The sequence below is a fragment of the Orcinus orca genome, chromosome 18, assembly GCF_937001465.1.
Source record: "Orcinus orca chromosome 18, mOrcOrc1.1, whole genome shotgun sequence".
NCBI classification, from domain to species: domain Eukaryota; kingdom Metazoa; phylum Chordata; class Mammalia; order Artiodactyla; family Delphinidae; genus Orcinus; species Orcinus orca.
In genome coordinates this window covers 55,573,983-55,589,439 of record NC_064576.1, presented here as the reverse complement: position 1 = coordinate 55,589,439, position 15,457 = coordinate 55,573,983, and the positions used below count along the sequence as shown (strand labels likewise).

The following is a 15,457-nucleotide window of genomic DNA, read 5'->3' as shown; positions in this document are numbered from 1 at the left end:
TGCTCTGCGGTAGTTATTTCCGCTATTTTATCTTCCAGCTCACTTATTCATTCGTCTGCCTCAGCTATTCTGCTATTGATTCCTTCTAGAGAATTTTTCATTTCATTTATTTTGCTGTTCATCATTGTTTGTTTGCTCTTTACTTCTTCTAGTTCCTTGTTAAACATTTCTTGTATTTTCTCCATTCTATTTCCAAGGTTTTGGATCATCTTTACTATCCTTATTCTGAATTCTTGTTGAGGTAGATTGCCTATTTCCTCTTCATTTGTTAGGTCTGGTGGGTTTTTGCCTTGCTCCTTCATCTGCTGTGTATTTCTCTGTCTTCTCATTTTGCTTAACTTACTGTGTTTGCGATCTCCTTTTCCAGGCTGCAGGTTTGTAGTTCCCGTTGTTTTTGGTGTCTGCCCCCAGTGGGTAAGGTTGGTTTAGTGGGTTTTGTAGGCTTCCTGGTGGAGGGGACTGGTGCCTGTGTTCTGGTGGATGAGGCTGTATCTTGTCTTTCTGGTGGGCAGGTCCACGTCTGGTGGTGTGTTTTGGGGTGTCTGTTAACTTATTATGATATTAGGCAGCCTCTCTGCTAATGGGTGGGGTTGTGTTCCTGTCTTGCTAGTTGTTTGGCATAGGGTGTCCAGCTCTGTAGCTTGCTGGTCATTGAGTGGAGCTGAGTCTTAGCGTTGAGATGGAGATCTCTGGGGGAGCTTTTGCCGTTTGATATCACGTGGGGTCGGGAGTTCTCTGGTGGACCAGTGTCATTAACTCGGCTCTCCCACCTCAGAGGCTCAGGCCTGATACCCAGCCGAAGCACCAAGACCCTGTCAGCCACATGGCTTTGGCTAGAGGGTTTGGTATGAGGCTTTGTGGCCTGGAATTTCTGCAGCCATTGTTTCATGATGAGGTGAGTCATTCTCCTCCCAAGCATCGTCTCTGCTCCCAAACCATGCCATTACTCTGTCAATTGTGACATTTTTGAAGAGTACTGCTTAGATGTCTTGATTTGGGTTTGTCTGATGTTCTCTTACAACTAAATTGAGGTTATACAGTTTTGGCAAAGATACCACAGAGGCGATACACACTTCTCAGTGTATCATGTCAAAGGCCACATGCTGTCAATATAATCTTATCACTGGTCTTAATGTCCTTTTGATAACATCAGTTGAAACAATATCATTTTCTCCTTAGTAAGTGAAATTATATCATTAATTAGAACATAGTATTCTATCATTCCAATGATTGAAGTTTAAATTTACCATATTAATAAAAATATGCTTTTATAAATATAATATACATTTTCACCTGGATTAACATGATTCTTCAATGAATTTTTTTATTGTAATTAACACTTCTTACAGTATTCCAGTTTTAGGCATACATCTAAGGTAACTGTGATTTTTTTATTTCCTGATCTGTAAAGTGGTTGTGAGAATCAGATGAGAATTTAAATGTGAAAGTGGTAGCATATAGTTGGTGCCTGGCAAATTTTAGGAAAAGTAGAATTCTGGTTTTAATAATTTTTTATGTAAAAAAAAAAATCACATTACCTCTCAAGGTAGTAAAATGTTAAAAAAAAGTCATGAGGGGCTTCCCTGGTGGCACAGTGGTTGAGAGTCCGCCTACCGATTCAGGGGACACAGGTTCGTGCCCTGGTCCGGGAGGATCCCACATGCCACGGAGCGGCTGGGCCCGTGAGCCATGGCCGCTGAGCCTGCACGTCCGGAGCCCATGCTCTGCAACGGGAGAGGCCACAACAGTGAGGGGCCCGCGTACCGCAAAAAAAAAAAAAAAAAAAAAAAAAGTCATTAGTTAGTTAAATATCATAGTAACTATTGTCAGCAGTTACTACTGTTCAAACATATGGAAGCACATTGATCAAAATTAGTATAGAGATTTTTAACATTTCTGGCTCTTGAAGTTAGCCTTTTTCTACTTCTTTAATTGCTCTGCTAGTATGAACTTCAGGATTTTTCCCATTGTTCTATACCTAATTGTTAGACCTGGTAATTAACACGTAAATGATAGGAAAGCCTCAGGTTCATCAGACTTTGAGGGTATGACTTTTTAGATCTAGATAAGGAAGAGGACCAGGGCTTAAATTATATTTCTTAGGTTACATACCTGTCCCTATTTCACCCTTTTATTTATTCCCTATTTTAAAATTTGACTTATTTTGTTTAAGGAGGTATCCTATAGAACATCAAAGTTTTGGGAGCTAAAGTGTTTTCTCGTGGAAGAAAATCTAAAAATGTCTTGTCTGCAGCTGTTTTTGATTTTAATACTTCTGAAACTGTTTCCTCTGTCTGTAATACCCTCCTGACAGATCTGTCGGCATATTGAAAGTGTTGCAGTGTGGCCTAAACATTTCATGAGAAAAGTCTGGCTCATTGCTCATTTATTCACTGAGCACCTGTGTTTGGCTGGGTAGGTGCCGGACACACAATCGTGAGCAAAAGAAACAGAATGCCTGCCTGTATGGAACTTCAGTCTAGTAGAAGGGACAGGCATTGAGAGGAAAACAAATGGAGAAAAATATGTATTAACAAATACACAAAATGTTATGAAGTTATAGAACAGGTTGCCATAAGAGAGGATGGTCATTAATCATGGAAGAGATATAAGAAAAGATTCTGCCAGTCAGGCCAGCAATCACTTAGCCGGTGCTCTCTCTGCAAGGGTCAAAGCCAGGGATTCTGTAACAGCACATTCATGAACCCTTGAAATTGGAAGATCCGAAAGGGCATCTTGTAGACTTGCCAGCCGACACTATACTGTTGAGTATAGAAGGTCAACCAGCTGCTGCTTTCAAAAACTGCCGGAAGCCTTCTCTCCCTCCCTTTCTTCTTTTAATTAATGATTCTGTTATTTATCAACTCTCTGCTCCCGTGGCTGTCAAATTTTGGTGCACATCAGAATCTCTTTTGGAGTTGTTTTTTAAAATGCCTGGACCTCACATCAGATCTGCTGAGGGTTTGTTTAAAAATCTGAGGGTGGAAACCAGCATATGCATTTGTAAAAACCTCCTCAGGTGACTCTGGTGTCCGTCAAAGGCTGAGAACCACGGTGTGCCAGGCACAGAGGCTAGTTCTGTGGCTACTGAGAGAAGCACGTGTCTGCCTGGGGACAAGCATGGCTTTGTATATTATATAAGTTCAGCAGTGGAAGCATTTGACTGCTCTGTGGAAAGCTCACATTGTTCTCCTTTTGAACTAAATCTTCTTGCACCGTCATCTGTATATTCTGACTGCTCCTCCGGTCCTATCTCTCTGTCTCCAAAAGTTTCTCTCAGTCTGTTCCCTCTCTCCATCTCCACTGCCACTGCCCCATTTTGCCTGGGCTCTAGGAATTACTTTAGAACTACCCTCCCCCAAGCTTCTCTCCCTGTGAGCTGACCCTTAGTTTACTCTGAGGTTTCTAAATTACAAATTTGATCCTATCGCTCCCAATTTAAAACACTCTGTTTGGTCCTCATTGCCTATGGAGATCAAAGTCCCTAGCTTGGCCCGCACCTATGTTTTCAGCATCATTCCCCACCATTTCACCATTTGCCCCATAAACTCCAGGTGATTAAAAACACTCATTTCTATACCACACCATGCACTTTTCAGCTAAGCATCATTGCTCATAATGTTGTCAATGCCTGAAACACTTCTTATTCCAGTTTTCACCTTCATTCGTCCTTCAAGAAAATCTAAAATCACTTCCACTGGCAGAGTTGATTGAGTCTTTCTCTCTGGTCTTTATATAAACCTGTGTTTTAATTAATGTACCCCTTTGTCTATGTGCATACCTATATACTGACATACCTATCTGGGCCAGCCCTCTTTGGAGTGAGTTTTTGTTTGCCTAGAACTTAAAATGGTGCTACAGACAGTAGGAGTTAACTAAACATTCACTGAGTGAGTGGGAAAAAGAGTGAATGAACCTGAAACTGGTTTGCTGTATCCCCTCGACTGGTCCTAATTCCATTTTTTTTTTTTTTTTTTTTTTTTTGGTGATTACTTAACTAATCTAGTCTATCATATATGTGTTCTTTCCTCCTAATATAGGAAGATTACTCTCACCCTTTGTCTTTTTGCCCTAGTCACACACTTAGTAAGTTGTCATTTTAAAACTGACACCAACTCCTTGGGATTCCAGTAGTCATTATGGGTAGTTTCAAAGTTGTACTAAGTTCTCAAAGTCAAATGACCTCATCCTGATAAACTTGCTATAAACTCAGATTTGCAAGAGAGTAAAGTGGGTAGCATTTAACCTACTATCATATTACATTGGTTTCAGGATTGAGCTGCTGATCTCATAAATTCAAATACATTTTAACAATCCTGCATTTTTACTCCCCTCCATTATAGGCCATTACAAGATATTGTTATGTGTAAAACTTCTGATCTCTCCATCAAATCTGAATGAAAGCCTTGCCAGGTAGAGTATTTTGGGTTGTAGGTTTTCCCCTTTCATTGCTTTAAATATATGGTGCCACTCCCTTCTGGCCTGCAGAATTTCTGCTGAAGAGTCAGCTGATAGCCTTATGGGTGTTTTCTTGTATGTAACTTGTTGCTCTTCTTTTTTTTTTTTTTTGTGGTACGTGGGCCTCTCACTGTTGTGGCCTCTCCCGCTGCGGAGCACAGGCTCCAGACGCGCAGGCTCAGCGGCCATGGCCCCCTGGGCCCAGCCGCTCTGCGGCATGTGGGATCCTCCCGGACTGGGGTGCGAACCCGCGTCCCCTGCATCGGCAGGTGGACCCTCAACCACTGCGCCACCAGGGAAGCCCTGTTGGTCTTCTTTTGATGCTTTTAACATTATCTCCTTATCTTTAACTTTTGCCGTTTTAATTACATGTCTTCATCTGGTCCTCTTTGGGTTGATCGTGTCTGGGACTCTGCTTCCTGGACCTGGATGTCTGTTTCCTTTCCTAGGTTAGGGAAGTTTTCAGATATTATGTCTCCAAATATGTTCTCTGCCCCTTTTTCTTTCTCTTCTCCTCTGGGACCCCTATAATATGAATGTTAGTACACTTGATGTTATCCCAAAGGCCTCTTAAACTGTCCTGCTTTATTTTTATTCTTTCTTCTGTTGAGAGTCAGTGATCTCCTCTACTTTGTCTTCCGGCTTGCTGATCCATTCCTCTGTGTCTTCTAAAATCTCCTGTTGATTCCTTCTAGTGTATTTTTTATTTCCGTTATTATATTCTTCATTTCTGTTTGGTTCTTCTTTATATTTTTTCACTCTTTGTTAAAAGCTTCTAACATCTCACTCTGTCCGTCCAGTCTTCTCCCGAGTTCTTTGAACATCTTTGAACTCTTTATTGGGTAGATTGCTCATCTTCACGCAGTTCTTCTGGGGTTTTCTCTTGTTCTCTCGTTTGGAACATATTCCTCTGTCACCTCATTTTACCTAATTTACCGGTTTTATTTCTTTGTGTTTGTAAGGTTAGTTATATCTCCCAACCTTGGAGAAGTGGCCTTTGGTAGGAGACGTCCTAGGCATCCTGGCAGTGCAATTCCTGCTGGTCACCAGAGCTGTCTGTATGCTTTAGGGGTGCCCCTGAAGTGGGCTTCATGGGCCCTTCTGTTGTGGTGGGCTGACTACCATGGGCAGTCTGGCAGGCTGGCTTCCCAGCCCTGTTGGTTGCCAGGCCCTGCCTTGTGTGGAGGCCGCTAGCCCACCGGCGGGCAGAGCTAGGTTCTAGGGTGGGTAGTTCTGGGACCAAGGGTCCCAGATCTAGTATCAGCCTGCTGGTGGGTGGGATCAGTTTCTGACACAGCTGGCTGCAGAGTCTGGCTGTCCCATAGTTGGTGTTGGTCTGTTAGTGAGGGGGGCTGGGTCCTAGGGTGGCTGGATGAGGGGTCCAAGGTGTCTCAGAACTGACGTCGGCCTGCTGGTGGGCGGGGCTGGGGCGCAGGGGTTCCTAGGGATTGAGGCTGGTCCTTGGGCTATTGCTGGCCCACTGGTGAGTGGAGCTGGGTCTCGGGATCTTTGACTGCAGGTTGCTGGTGTTCCTGGGGCTAGTGCCCGGGTGGGTAGCACCAGGTCCTGAGCGCTCTGGCAGATAAGGCCAGGTCCTGGGGTAGCTGTGGGCTCAGGGGATCTTTAGGGAGCCTGTCTGCTGGTGGACGGAGCTGTGTCCCTTCCCAGCTGCTGCGTGGCCTGAGGCATCCTAGTACTGGCGCCCGCAGGCTATTGGGTGGGGTCAGGGCTGGATCCTGAAGCTAAAAAGCTAGAGGGAGGATTCCGAAATGGTCCTTGCCAGCATCAGAGTCCTCGTGGTGGAACGAGCTCCCAGAAATGGCTGCCACCAGTGTCTGTATCCGCAGGATGAGTTCCAGTTGCCTTTGCCTCTCTGGGAGGCTCTCCAAGATCAACAGGTGGGTCTGACTGGAGTGTCTATTTCCCACAGACCTCTGGCTCTCCCAAAAGTAAGCCCTGCTAGCCTTTCAAAGCCAAACATTCTGGGGGCTTATCCTCCCGGTGCAGGCCCCCTGGGCTGCGGAACAGAATGTTGTAATTATCCTCCAGTTTGTGGGATACGAGTCTTGCCTTTGCTGCATCTCTGCTCCCCCTACCTGTCTTGTGGTTCCTCCCTTATATCTTCAGTTGGAGAAGGTCTCTTCTGGCAGTCTTCTGGTCTTTCTCATCAATAGTTGCTCTGTAAATAGTTGTAATTTTGGTGTGCTGCTGAGAAGAGGTGAGCTCGGGGTCTTCCTACTCTGCCATCTTGGCCGCTCTCCCCCCAGTACTGAGTCTCACACTTGCTCCTTTTTTTTTTTTTTAAACTTTTTATTTTATATTGGAGCATAGTTGATTAACAGTGTTGTGTTAGTTTCAGGTGTACAACAAAGTGATTCAGTTATACATATACATGTATCTATTCTTTTGCAAATTCTTTTCCCAGTTAAGATGTTACAGAATGCTGAGCAGAGTTCCCTGTGCTATATAGTAGGTCCTTGACTGTTATCCATTTTAAATATAGCAGTGTGTACATGTCAGTCCCAAACTCCCTAACTATCCCTCCCCCTGACCCTTCCCCCCAGTAACCATAAGTTCATTCTCTAAGTCTATGAGTCTGTTTCTGTTTTGCAAATAAGTTCTCTTGTATTATATATATACATATATATATATATATATTAGATTCCTCATATAAGTGATATACGATATTTCTCTTTCTCTGTCTGACTTACTTCACTCAGTATGACAATCTCTAGTTCAATCCATGTTGCTGCAAATGGCATTATTTCATTCTTTTTAATGGCTGAGTAGTATTCCATTGTGTGTGTGTGTGTGTGTGTGTGTGTGTGTCACATCTTCTTTATGCATTCATCTGCCAATGGACATTTAGGATGCGTCCATGTCTTAGCTATTGTAAACAGCGCTGCAGTAAACATTGGGGTGCATGCATTGTTTTGGGCCATGTTTTTCTCTGGGTATATGCCCAGCAGTGGGATTGCAGGATCATATGGAGAATATCTGAGGCTCACCTAACGCCCTTCCTCTCCCCTCTCCCACCACCACCTCAGGCTGTCATTCTGTGCTTGCATTGTTTATTATAACTTCCCAACTTATGAATTATTTTCCTTGCATGTGTGGATTATTTTGCTTTGCAGAGGGAAACTCACAACAGGGCAATTGAACAATTCTGTGGTCTTTGTTGTTTATCGTTAATGACCTTCCCCCCAAATATTTCAATTTTTCCTTGTTCCTCCTCTTCAGATATTTTCACATATTCTATGTACTACCTTTGGTTGTTTTTCACAATGTTCAATCCCAGTCCTTCTGGATTTAGGCCTCTCCAGTGTTCTCCTAAGGAATCTTCTGACACTTGTATGATTGTCTCTACTTCGTGTCATTGCTTCCATTTATTTCTCATCCTTGTAGAATCAGAATTCATCAGAGTTCTTGTAAAGACATGGTGAATTCTATAATGGCATCCCCTTTTCTTTCACTAGGATTATGACTATATAGTTATGTGATCAGAATCTTATTTTTCAGAATCTCTTTTAAAGTAGAGCTGACATCTCTGCATTCATATTATACTTATCTTTTTGCTGGTGTTTTAAAATGCTTTTCCTAAGTCAATGGTGTGGATCTGATTAGAATTAATGTTCTCTATCCTCACTCTTATGGAATCCAGGCTGGTATAGTAAGTTTCTTCTAAGAGTCCAGTCATCTTCATGTTGTTATTGACTTTTTTTGCAGCTAGTCAATATTAAGGCTATTATATAGTTCTTCCCTGGCCTCAAAGTTTGAGAACAGACTCCTGCCACTCTTAACCTAGTTTAATTAAACCATTGGTAATCTGCTCTCCATGACTTTATTTAAAACTCTCTTAAAATCTATAATATAGTGTGTATTTTTTCAGTCTCTTGGTTAATGAATTCTGAGATTACTCTCTGTGCTATAAAGAATGTGCATTATTGGGCTTCCCTGGTGGCGCAGTGGTTAAGAGTCCACCTGCCGATGCAGGGGACACGGGTTCATGCCCCGGTCCGGGAAGATCCCACATGCCGCGGAGCGGCTGGACCCGTGAGCCATGGCCGCTGAGCCTGCGCGTCCGGAGCCTGTGTTCCACAAGGGGAGAGGCCACAACAGTGATAGGCCCGCGTAACACACACACACACACATACACACACATACACAAAATGTGCATTATTTTCTTTCTACTAAAATGATCTCTTTTACGCTTTTGAGCAATAAAACCCTAGTTTTAGTATTGCATGAGTTGGGGAGTAAATGCATGTTTATATTGTCAAGACTTTCTTAATCTTTTCAGTCTATCTTTTATATTAAAAAAAAACACCTCACTTTAGTTTTCTAGTTGGTAAGCTAGCATCTTTATGTAGGAAAATGTTTTACATAGGAAGCATGCATTCAAATCCCTTGACATTTTCCTCCAAGCAACATCTTAGAGAATAAAAACTACCTCTGTCATTATATGGATACAGAGACCAGTGTAATCTGAATGACTTCACTTCAGTGTACAGTAGTGAAGGAGAGGCAGCTTTGTCCTTTCAGTGCCCTCTCCCACTCTGATTTCACACATCAGCATTTACCTTACCCTTCCTGAGCTGCCTGCTTACTTTCCCTCTCTCTCTTCCTATTGAGGTATTTTTTATCCTTCGTGACTCAGCCTATATTTTTCTTGTCTGCGGTACTTCCCTGGCACCCCAGAAGAAAATAACATCTCTTCTGTCTCCTCACCACGCATTTCTACAAGAACTTTTTCTCTTTAATATTACTGATTGTGACATCTAGTGACTGACCTCCTAGGCACTGTAGAGACACATCATTCTATGCTGTGCATGGTTGTAAAGACAGGTTAGTAGGCAGAATTTTTTTTTTCTTAAACACTGGATTTAATATAAAAGCTAAGTTACAAGAGCTTTCAAAATACCAACTGCACATAATATTTTATATGTGTTTAAAAGAGAAGTGAAATATATAAATATATGTGTTTAAAAGAGAAATGAAATGAATAATGTACGAGTGACATTAGTTCATGTTTTAAAGTACGTGAGTCATAATTCTCCCCACACATTTCAAAACACCCAGGCATCATTTTTTTAAAAATTTTTATTGGAGTATAGTTGATTTACAATGTTTTGTTATTTTCAAGTCTACAGCAAAGTGATTCAGTTATTCATATACACATATCCACTCTTTTTAAGATTCTTTTCCCGTATAGGCCATGACAGAGTACTCAGTATTCCCTGTGCGATACAGTAGGTCCTTATTAGTTATCTGCTTTACGTATAGTAGTGTGTATATGTCAATCCCAATCTCCCAGTCCCTCCCCCACTTTCCCCCTTGGTAGCCATAAGTTTGTTTTCTACATCTATGACTCTATTTCTGTTTTGTAGATAAAGTCATTTGTACCCACATATAAGTGATATCATATGATATTTGTCTTTCTCTGCCTGGCTTACTCAGTACGACAATCCCTAGGTCCATCCATGTTGCTGCAAATGCAGGCTTCATCTTTTAAAGGACAGTATTTAACTGAAACCGATGCTGGTTGCAGTGCTTAGTAGCTGGGCAGAAAGGTCAGGGGCCAGGAGAATGTCACAGCAGGAGGTGGCTTCCCATAGTCTGTCCTCTCCCACCTGCTTGTGGCCCTGTCTGTTGGGACTGGGAAGCGCAGGGGACCATGCACATTGTGCCGCTAAACAGAGAGTCCACGTGGTCAGCTGTGTTCTGTCCAACAGACGACACTGCCTCTTGACACTTCCTGGCGGTTTCTGACAAGCAGTGCTGCTAAGAGTCCTGAGTTGGAAATTGTTCCAGGTCTCAGGCTTCCTGGCCAGAACAGCACGGCCCATCAGTTTCTAGCTTTAGAATAATAAGAGGGAAAACAAACGGTATTTCCTGGTGAGATAGCATCATCATAAGTGACCAGACAAATCCTGCTCATAGGTCAATCTGCTGTGTAGAAGGTACTGTGCTAAGAGGTTGATCATTCAAATTGCTCTCTGCCTTTACATACCTGGGAAACTAGTCGGAGAGAAAATACAAACACAGACACACAAAGAAAATAACCATATACACACACAAAAATCGGGCGTGTTAAATGGCCAGACGGGCATATGGAACACTGGTTGTCAAAATGCACTTGTTCCTCAGTTTGATGGTGGATACCAGCTTAACAATTTTTGCCGTGTCTTTATCATCAGAGCACTTATTTACTTTTTTGTTTATATACGACTCCAAAAAGTATCTATTTAAGCTTCTTCCTAAGTAATAATATCTGCAAAATCACATGGTTTTCTTCTGATACAATTTTTCCTGATACACGTTAAGTTGAACTATATGAAGCTGCCGATATTTCACTATTTTTAAAAGCATCCATTTCACGTAGCTTAAAGTAAACACAACTATTCAACATTTAAAACGATGGTTTCATGAGTCACATTAAATCCCTGGATATCATACCGGAGGAACATATCACCCTGGAGGAGCTCTGGAGCTGGAGGGAGCAAGCAGTTGTTAAGAGTTGATCTTGTAAGGTTTCTCCTAGGAGGGGGCCAGGATGTGAAGCTGGAAGGAAGGATGCACAGACAAGAGAGGGGAGAGCAGGGATCGCAGGGGAGAAGCCGTCCGTGAGGACGGGTAGGGGGCTGAGTGCGCCACCAGTGGGAAAGGAAAGCCGATGGACCGGAGAGCGTGCTCCGGACTCCTCTGATGTAAATTCTTAATCCTCGCGTTTCTTTGGCAAACATGTTTTCAAAGCACGTGAGCAGGGTTTTATGACCCTTCTGAAGATTTCTGCAGAATACTCTGTTATGCTGATTAATACCTTAAGCAGGGTCAGGTAGCGTTTCTGTTAGGGAGTATGCAGTTGTCTGCAGGGGGACCACAGTTGGAAAGAGCTGTGTAATGCAAGTACAGGAGGTGTGAATTTGCACGCAGACAGCTGCATGGGGTGTGAGGCTCCGTGGCTGTCTCCCCCTTAGAGAGTCAAGCTTCCCAGGCTGTCAAATCCCAGAGAGGGCTCTCCTGCCAAAGACAGCAACTGACGGGGTTGAGGTTCCCTCCAGTTCATTCCAGAAGCTCCCCTGGCCATTCCTGCGGATGTCTTTCCACCTTTCTGGCCCGTCCCTACTGTGCTGAAGATTCCAGCCTCGGGCTCTCCTCCTTACCAGGTGGGTAAGGAGGATAACACCCAGCAGATTCCCCAGCGCTTACGGGGAGGGTGAATCAGAGGTCAGTTTCCCAGGATCAGTTTCCATGGCTGCCGTGCCTGCAGGCCCAGGCTTAGCCCTGCCCGAGGTGTGTTCCAGCAGAGAACGTGGAGCCATCTGAGCATTGGGCCCTGGAACAACATGAACTATGTTTTCTTGGAATAAAAAGAAAACAACTTTGTCCTCACGTGTTGGCAAAACTCAGAGTGCTTCAGCTGTAGAAACGTGTCCTCATTACTTTTAGAGCTCAGTGTCATTTAGGAAAGTATGGGCAGGACTAATTATTTCCTTATATTTAAAGAGAATAAGTTTGTATGTGTTTTGACAGTTTATTGGCATTTGGTATCCAGTGTTAATTATTTGTGTCTGTGGCAGAAAGAACATGGCAGGGCTGCTCCCTTGCATTGATGGTCCCTAGATCCAAAAAAAAGCTTTGAAGGTCGAATAGACACCAGCAATAATAACCACAAAAACAGTCAATCCATGAATTAATCTCAGAGCCAAGATGAGGGCCAAATTACCCACACATCTTTAAAATGGTACAGTTATTTTATTTATCGTGAGTCCAAGGACACCATAACTCCTGGTGGTGATTATATATCGTGTTCCTTGAAGATGCAGTGGACTTCACTTGCATGAGTCATTCAGCAAATTTGTATGTGCGCATTTTAAAATGTAGATCTTAGTATTATTCAGGTATGGTGAAGCCAAGAGATCAGGAGAAGGCTGCCGTTGAAGATATAGTGTGTCACTCACAGTTCCTAAGAGGAGAGAGTATGCGTGCCACCCTGGGAGGTGGGTGGGCAGAGGGGGAGGCACCAGGGTCGGTCCGGATGCGGAAGGAGCAAGGGAAGAAAGTGGGCAAGAGGCTTCGTGATAGTTTCTGAGAGAAGGAACGGGTGAAGCAGGGTGAGCACGTGTAGGATTGGCTAGTTTGAATCATTTCATCGGGCTGTCTTTAGTTGTCCGGTGCCTAGCCCTGGGGTGACTAGGGCAGGGGGATAGTGGAGTCTGTTGAGGGTATGAGCTCTGGATTGGCTAGCTCGCATTTGAAGATTATGCCCCTGTTGTTTGCTGTCTTTAGGAACTGACCAGCCCTGGGAGAGGCAGTCCCTCCAGTGTCAGGAAGGGCCCAGAGGTTAAAGCATCAGGAAATAGAAACGATTAAAAAAAAAACAACAAACGAATGCAGTACGTATATATATGTACACACACACATACACAGACATACACACTCATTCTACTTACTCAGTGCATTTGTGCGGGGGGAAGGGAGAACGCATGTCTACTGTGTACCAGACGCGGTTTTGGTTGACGGCGATTGAGCAGGAAAAACATAAACAATTTTTAAAAGTCAGCTTGCCCTTATGGAACACCAGCTTGTCAAAGAAATCGTTATGTAATGTAACCTCAAATACTGAGAAGTCCTATGGAGAAAGATATAGCTGGTGGAAGGACAGAAGAGAACTGAAGTTACTATTTTTGGTAGGTCAGGGACGGCCTCTCTGCAGAGGGTGATATTTCAGTAGAGAAGGGACTAAGGGGCTAGAAAAGGGCAGATGTCCAGGCATCTGGAGGAATCACAGGTGCCGAGTCACTGAGAGGATCCTGCTTGGCAGACTCAGGGAACAGTAACAAGGCCCGTGTCCTGGGATCCCCGGGAGAAGGGGGGCTATAGGAAAGGAGGCGGCAGAGGGGACCGGCAGGCAGAATCTGAAGGACCTTGGAGGCCATCCAAGGGCAAAGGGAAGCTGTGTGTGCTTCTGTGATGCTAGAAATTCAAACCATATGAAGGTAAGAGTTAAGCTTTGGTCTCAAAATGCAAATTAAATAGCTGTCTCCTCGCTATTTTCTTTTACACTATTCAATTTTTTCAATATTTATTTGAGATGGCCTTGTTTGCAAATGGGAAAGCTTACTGTCTTTCTCCCCCAAGTTTTACATTTGGAAATTTTTTTTTTACAGTTGAAAACAAACAGAAACTTACCCATATAATGCAAAAAGACAGCTTTAGATCAGGAGTGTTGGAAAGTGACTCTCCGTACCGCTGAGTTCCGTGGCGTATATGTGGCATTTAAATAAAGTGAAATACAATTTGAAAACCACCACACTTCTGAACATCTAGAAGAGGAAAAAAGATCTGGGAACAATCAACAATTTGCTTTCATTTTCTGTTAAATCGTGATTTTTTTTGCACTTGGTATTGTTTACTAAATATGAAGTAACATCCACTCACAATCTACTTAACATAAGCGCGCCCAGAAAGAAAAGCTCATTTCACATCTAATTGTGGATACTGTTCCTTTGTTAAAAATTCATAGGGTTTATAAACGTGTCCATTAAGTACCGGAGTCTCCGTTATTTCCCCAGCTCTTTTCCCACTGCCAATTCTGATCAGAATTTTAAAACACCCCTCTCTATGAAGGTGTTCTCTGAAGAACAAAAAGCCGGGGGGGTGGGGGTGGGGAGGTAGAACTTATGAATATAACTAGAAAGACCTCCTGACCAAATATGCTGCAGTTTCCTGATTTAGTTTCAGTATAATGTAGGTAAATGGACAGGGGCAGACCATCTTCTGTTAACCTCAACATCATGTTACTGCTCTAAAGTTCTGCCTCTCAGTAATCTTTAAATGTGGTATCAACTAACAGCTGGTCGGGTGGTTTGGTTGTTTTGCTTTTTGGAAAATGGAGGAAACTGAAGAGTAGGCAGTAGGCAGCTTCTTCTCTGTTCTGGTTCTAACGCCCCTCCACCCACATTAGGGAGACCTAAGTCACGTGCCACTTCTTAATACTGGGCATGTTGTTTGCTACAGGGGACAAGACAAGCAATACTCTGCAGTTCAGTGTCTTGGTTAATCTCCATGTGGGGCCCCTATTGCTTATACTTCATGTGCTTTCATTGATTTGGGTCAAGAATATGCACATACTAGAAAACTAATGGCAGGGAACTCCCTGGTGGTCCAGTGGTTAGGGCTTGGTGCTTTCACTGGGTGGGTCTGGGGTCAATCCCTGCTTGGGGAAGTAAGATCCTGGAAGCTGCATGGCATGGCCAAAAAGAAAAAAGAATGAAAAGTAATAAGAAAATATATAAAAAACTATTAAAAAAGTAAATTAAATTTAAAAAAAAGAAGCAAAAAAAAGGAAACTAGTGGAAAGTATAAAATAAGACTGTGTAACTGTACATAACAAAACTGTGATCACGTGGCATGGAGGAAAAACACTTTTCTGGATTTCATATGTAAATTTACAGCCATTGTATTACACTTAATATATTTCAGAAATCACCTTTTCTCCTCATATGAACTTATTTTTGTAATTTAACTCAGCAAGAAGCTTGCAAATTCTGGAACAATTTGAGCTCAGTACAACTCTGATTGGAAGGATCGACTATAACCTGTATTTCATCCTGCAACACATTTCAGTATTAACTCACATCTTCTCTTTAGTTTGCTGCCCTGCGTAAAACGGCCTACTCATCTCCCTGGTTCCCGAGTGTGTGATCCAACGGCAGATAATGTAGATAAAAGATCCCTGCCGCTGTTGGCCATTGTTCTGAATTTCATTTAATGGATTAAGTCATCAAGGTGATAATACTACACGCTTTTCCCACGTTTGATCTCCTGGACCACAGGAGTTTACAGACCAAAACAGTGATGCTACTGCCAAACCCTGCCACTCACAGCCTCCAACCACCTAGCTTATTATTCTGGTGTCCTGTGAACCAACAATGAATCAAGCCAAAATACTGATGGAAAAAACCCAGAGAGACCAGAATGTGGACTTTTCAGGGGG

General features: G+C 43.0%; 1 protein-coding gene across 12 annotated transcripts in view; it reads left to right on the top strand.

Moving 5' to 3' along the window:
- ENOX1 (ecto-NOX disulfide-thiol exchanger 1) overlaps positions 1-15,457 on the top strand; it is a 609,533-nt gene that overhangs the window by 366,123 nt on the left and 227,953 nt on the right. The window contains exon 1 of one of the 12 annotated variants that reach the window (XM_033436741.2): positions 5,894-6,407. The exons of the other annotated variants lie outside the window; for them this stretch is intronic. The gene's annotated coding sequence lies outside the window, so the exon portion shown is untranslated. Of the gene's footprint in view, positions 1-5,893; positions 6,408-15,457 lie in introns of those variants that run through there. 12 annotated transcript variants of the gene reach the window in all.